Genomic DNA, 6,165 nt, shown 5'->3' on the forward strand with positions numbered 1-6,165 from the left:
TAAGCATTCGGGTTTAATTGTATAACCTAAGTCAACAGAGCGAGAGTTTGAGATAAGGGTGTTTAAAACGGTCAGTGTTTTCTTAAAAAGAGTTTCTGCAACTTTATTGCTTTCAAAAAGTGGTTTTTGACTTAATTATAAGTGACAGCTACATTAACATAAAGTCATGGTTTATTCAACAGAGCGAGAGTTTGAGATAAAACCTTTAATCAATAAAGTTAACTGAAACGATTTATTTTAAAACCAAGAAACCGACAAAGAATTGATTCCCTAATTACGACGAACTACATACCGATATCCGATTTATTAATATTTAATCTAGATCTTAGTTTAGTTTTTAGCTTCGCCCCCAAACAATCAACCATTATTCACCTTAGCTTTACGTAGTAACCTTAGATAACGGTATATCGATTCATAAGTCCCTGTGGGATCGATATCTTTTAAAACTACGCGATAGAACTGTGCACTTGCAGTTTGTACCCCAAATTCGACTCATAAAGTCGCGATCAAGTTTTTGGCGCCGTTGCCGGGGACTTTTATTTAATCGATATCGTAACTCTTCCGTTACGCTGTAGAGACTAAGGTTTCTTTTTCTTCTATTCTTTCTTTCGTTGATTTGTATGCCACGCACTCGCTCACAAGGCGAACCGCTCTATTTACGAATCAACGATATCGAACTATATCTCCGAGTCTTACGACGAATTCGGGAATATCGTGCTGCAAACAATCTCCCTCCTATAGAACTTCCTGATTTCAAAAACCTTTTTCCTTCGATAACCGAGATGGCAGAACCAGCTCGTGCTCTTAGAGATTACGCCGCTCCATCGCAAGATGAGCCGCATTCAAGTATTGCTCCGCCCGCAATCGAAGCAAACAACTTCGAACTTAAACCTTCGCTGTTGCAGGCGGTGCAACAAAACCAATTCTCTGGAAATCCTACCGAGGATCCAAACCTTCATTTATCCGTATTTGTCCAATACGCTGATACTGTTAAAGCTAATGGTGTCACTTCAGAGGCAATTCGACTTCGTCTTTTTCCTTTCTCATTAAGAGATAGCGCTAGAAGATGGCTTCAATCTCTCCCTTCCAACTCAGTCACCACATGGAACGAGTTGAAGAAAGTTTTTCTTGCCCGATACTTTCCGCCAAGCAAAACAGCTATGTTAAGAGCCCAGATAAATGGATTTAAACAGAAAGACAACGAGTCTCTTTTCGAAGCATGGGAAAGATATAAAGACATGATGAGACTTTGCCCACACCACGGTTTGGAAGACTGGTTAGTAATTCACACATTTTATAATGGTCTCTTATACAACACAAGGTTAACAATAGACGCCGCTGCAGGTGGTGCATTAATGAACAAACCTTATGCTGATGCTTACCAGCTTATCGAGAGCATGGCCCAAAACCACTATCAGTGGGGAACCGAACGAACAACGGTGGAAAAACCTTAAACGAAAACTGGCATGTACGAGATAAGTAACCTTGATCACGTTAACGCAAAAGTGGATGCTTTGGTCCAAAAAATTGAAAGTTTAAACGTATCACCTCCAGCCGTCGTGGTTGCTATAACTCAGAATTGCGAGGTCTGTGGAATCCAAGGCCACACTCCTACGGACTGTCAACTCTTGACAGGAATCCAAGCAGAGCAAGTAAACTATGCTCAAGGAAGCCCCTATTCGAACACCTATAACTCAAATTGGAAGAACCATCCAAACTTTTCATATAAGAGCAATAACGCTTTGTACGCACCTGGACAGTCTCCAAATCAAGCCCCAGCTATACCTCCGGGATATCAGAAACCGAACCCATCCATGCCTAACAATAACGCCCCTAGGAAATCCAACTTAGAAATCATGATGGAAAACTTTATAGCTTCCCAACAACAAACCAATAAAGATTTCCTAAACCAGAATGTACACACTGGCGAACAACTTAAACAACTAGCAAGCAAAGTAGATGCCTTGGCTACCCATAACAAAATGCTGGAAACACAAATATCACAAGTAGCCCAACAACAAGCACCTACTGCTGCCCCAACTGGTACATTCCCTGGACAGCCCCAACCTAACCCGAGAAGCCACGCTCATGCAATTATATTAAGAAGTGGAACGGAAGTGGAAGGACCGTCTGATCCAAGGATAGAAAACCAAAACCCTAAGAAATCAACTGAGGAAAGTGAACCTAAGGAAAAGGAAGAGAGTAATAAGGAAACCCTAGAAAAGAAGGAACCTTATGTACCTCCACCACCTTACAAACCACCTATACCTTACCCTCAAAGGCTTGTTAAAACCAAAGATGCGGGCCAATTTAGAAAATTTGTTGATCTCCTTAAACAATTAAACGTTACAATTCCGTTCACCGAAGCTATTACGCAGATGCCCTCATATGCTAAATTCTTAAAAGAAATCCTTTCTAATAAGAGGAAACTTGAGGATAGCGAAACCGTTACACTCCCTGCCGAATGTAGCGCTATAATCCAAAACATGCCCCCTAAACTCAAGGATCCAGGTAGTTTCTCTATACCCTGTCACATAGGAAAATTTGTCATCGACAAAGCCTTATGCGATTTAGGAGCCGGAATTAGCGTTATGCCTTTATCCATATGTAAGAAACTGGAAATGGGAGAATTAAGACCAACCAAAATGTCTGTGCAACTAGCAGATCGTTCCATCAAATATCCTGTAGGAATCCTTGAAAACGTTCCCGTACGCATAGGTCAATTCTACATTCCCACTGATTTTACAATTATGGACATTAGAGAAGATGATATTACACCCATTATACTGGGAAGACCATTCTTAGCAACTGCCGGTGCAATCATAGACGTAAAACGAGGACGACTCACCTTCGAAGTAGGTGAAGAGAAAATTGAATTCATTCTTTCCCAATTCTTGAAAGCACCTGCAATAGAAGATACATGTTACTTCATGGATATCATCGATGAATGCATAAAAGAAGCAGAGTTAGAAGAAGACAAATCATCTGATTGCCTTGTAGAAGACAGATCTAACCAATGTTTGGCAATAACACTGGATCCTACGCAATGTCTTAACAAACCAACCCCTGACCTGAAAACACTTCCCAAAAATCTGAGATATGAATTCCTAGACTTAGAACTTGAACGACCTGTGATAGTTAATGCAGACCTAGGAAGACTCGAAACAGAAAAACTCCTACATATCTTAAGGAAGTATCCAACCGCACTAGGGTACCACATCACCGATCTTAAAGGAATAAGTCCTTCTATTTGTATGCACCGCATCATGTTAGAAGAAGACTGTAAAACCTCTAGGGAACACCAGAGAAGACTAAATCCGATCCTGAGTGAGGTAGTAAAGAAGGAAATAACCAAGCTATTGGAAGCAGGTATTATATATCCTATATCTGATAGCAAATGGGTTAGTCCTGTGCACGTTGTACCAAAGAAAGGAGGCATAACCGTTATTGAAAACGAAAAAGGGGAAACTATAACTAAACGAATCGAATCAGGATGGAGAATGTGCATTGATTATAGGAAACTAAACAAAGCAACCCGAAAAGATCATTTCCCTTTACCATTCATTGACCAAATGTTAGAACGATTAGCAAAACATTCACATTTCTGTTATCTAGACGGTTATTCAGGCTTCTTTCAAATACCAATTCACCCTGATGACCAAGAAAAGACAACGTTCACGTGCCCTTTTGGTACCTTCGCTTATAGGCGAATGCCGTTTGGTCTGTGCAATGCCCCTGCAACCTTTCAAAGATGCATGATGGAAATTTTCGCCGACTTTCTCGAAAACATCATGGAAGTATTTATGGATGACTTTTCTGTATACGGACAAAGTTTCGAAGAATGCCTTGAAAACCTGGAAAGAGTTCTTGAGCGATGTGTAAAAGTAAACTTAGTACTTAATTGGGAAAAGTGCCACTTTATGGTACAAGAAGGAATTGTTTTAGGACACATCATCTCGAACAGAGGAATTGAAGTAGACAAAGCCAAAATAGAGGTAATCGAAAATCTTCAACCCCCAAGAACCGTGAGAGAAGTACGAAGCTTTTTAGGACACGCCGGTTTTTACCGACGATTCATCAAAGACTTCTCTAAGATAACTAAACCTTTAACCGGACTGTTGATGAAAGATGCCGAATTCATATTCGACGATAACTGTTTAAAAGCATTTCAAACGCTTAAGCAAGCATTGATCTCCGCACCTATAATGCAGACACCAGACTGGAATGAACCATTCGAAATAATGTGCGATGCCAGCGATTATGCTGTAGGTGCTGTTTTAGGACAACGAAAGGATAAAAAGCTTCACGTTATATATTACGCAAGCAGAACCCTGGATGAAGCGCAAATGAATTACGCCACTACCGAGAAAGAACTCCTAGCAGTGGTATTTGCGCTAGATAAATTTTGTTCTTACTTGGTTGGAGCTAAAATAATAGTTTACACTGATCACGCTGCTATCAAGTACCTTTTAACAAAAAAGGATGCTAAACCTAGACTCCTAAGATGGATCTTGTTGCTACAAGAATTCGACTTAGAAATCAAGGACAAGAAAGGAACTGAAAACGTAGTAGCAGACCACCTCTCTAGACTTGAGAACCTTGAACCGGAAAGAACATCAATTAATGATGATTTCTCGTATGACAAACTTATAGCTACTTTGGAAGAGAACAACTCCGACCTGCAAGTAGAAACCACCTTAGCTATATCTGCCACACCATGGTACGCTGATCTAGTCAATTATTTAGCTGCCAGAATAGTTCCACCTACTTTATCTTACCAGCAGAAGAAACGATTCTTCTACGACATAAAACACTATTATTGGGATGATCCCTTACTTTTCAAAAGAGGCCCCGATGGTATTTTCCGTCGATGTATACCCGAAGAAGAGGTAGAAAATATAATCCAACACTGCCACTCCGCTCCTTATGGTGGACACACAAGTACATCCAAGACCTGCTCTAAAATCCTACAAGCCGGCTTTTATTGGCCAACTATATGGAAGGACGTACATGCGGCTATTAAGGAATGTGACAGATGTCAACGCACGGGAAACATATCTAGACGTGACGAGATGCCACAAAAAGGTATTTTGGAAGTAGAGATCTTCGACGTGTGGGGAATAGACTTCATGGGACCTTTTCCATCCTCTTTCGGTAACAAATACATACTCGTGGCAGTTGACTACGTATCAAAATGGATCGAAGCTGTAGCCTCCCCAACAAACGACACCCGAGTAGTAACTAGACTCTTTAAGAATATAATATTTCCGAGATTTGGCATCCCAAGAATAGTAGTCAGTGATGGTGGATCGCACTTTATATCCAAGGTACTCGAAAAATTATTATTTAAATATGGAGTGAGACATAGGATAGCGACACCTTACCACCCTCAGACCAGTGGACAAGTGGAAGTATCTAACAGAGAAATCAAGCAAATACTAGAAAAAACGGTCGCCACTTCAAGGAAAAATTGGTCATTGAAATTACCAGAAGCTTTGTGGGCATACCGAACTGCTTATAAAACCCCCATAGGGACGACCCCATTTAAGCTCATTTATGGAAAATCCTGTCACCTCCCGGTAGAATTAGAACATAAAGCCTATTGGGCTATTAGAAATCTGAATTTAAACTATAAAGCCGCCGGTGAAAAGAGAATCCTTGACATAAACGAATTAGAGGAACTCAGAAGAGACGCCTATGAAAATGCCAGAATCTATAAAGAAAGAACAAAACAATGGCATGACAAGCGTATATCAAGGAAAATCTTCAAGCAAGGCGACACAGTCCTTTTATTTAACTCTAGACTAAAGTTATTCCCGGGAAAACTACGATCCAGATGGTCAGGACCTTTTCATATCACTAACATCTTCCCCAGTGGAGCAATAGAAATTAAAGGCAAATCCACAGAACCGTTTACCATAAACGGGCAACGTCTAAAACACTATCATTATGCGGAAACCAATGGAGATTCGCAAATCCTACACTTAGACGAAATGCCCCCAGGACCTATAGATTATACTTAACAGTTTCTTTGTCGAGCTTGCGACATTTAAACAAAGCGCTTAGTGGGAGACAACCCACAATTATTTTCCTATTCTATTATTATCATTTTCCTATTTTTCTTTCCTCAATTATTCTTTTAATTTCTGTTTAGTATTAATTCCT

The 6,165-nt window shown here is 40.2% G+C and overlaps 1 non-coding gene across 1 annotated transcript; it reads right to left on the reverse strand.

Moving 5' to 3' along the window:
• Positions 1-1,160: 1,160 nt before the first annotated feature.
• LOC127089533 (small nucleolar RNA R71) lies at positions 1,161-1,267 on the reverse strand. The gene has a single exon (XR_007791114.1). It is a non-coding gene; the product is annotated as a small nucleolar RNA R71 (small nucleolar RNA).
• Positions 1,268-6,165: the final 4,898 nt, after the last annotated feature.

The sequence above is a fragment of the Lathyrus oleraceus genome, chromosome 5 (assembly GCF_024323335.1).
Source record: "Lathyrus oleraceus cultivar Zhongwan6 chromosome 5, CAAS_Psat_ZW6_1.0, whole genome shotgun sequence".
Lineage (NCBI taxonomy): Eukaryota > Viridiplantae > Streptophyta > Magnoliopsida > Fabales > Fabaceae > Lathyrus > Lathyrus oleraceus.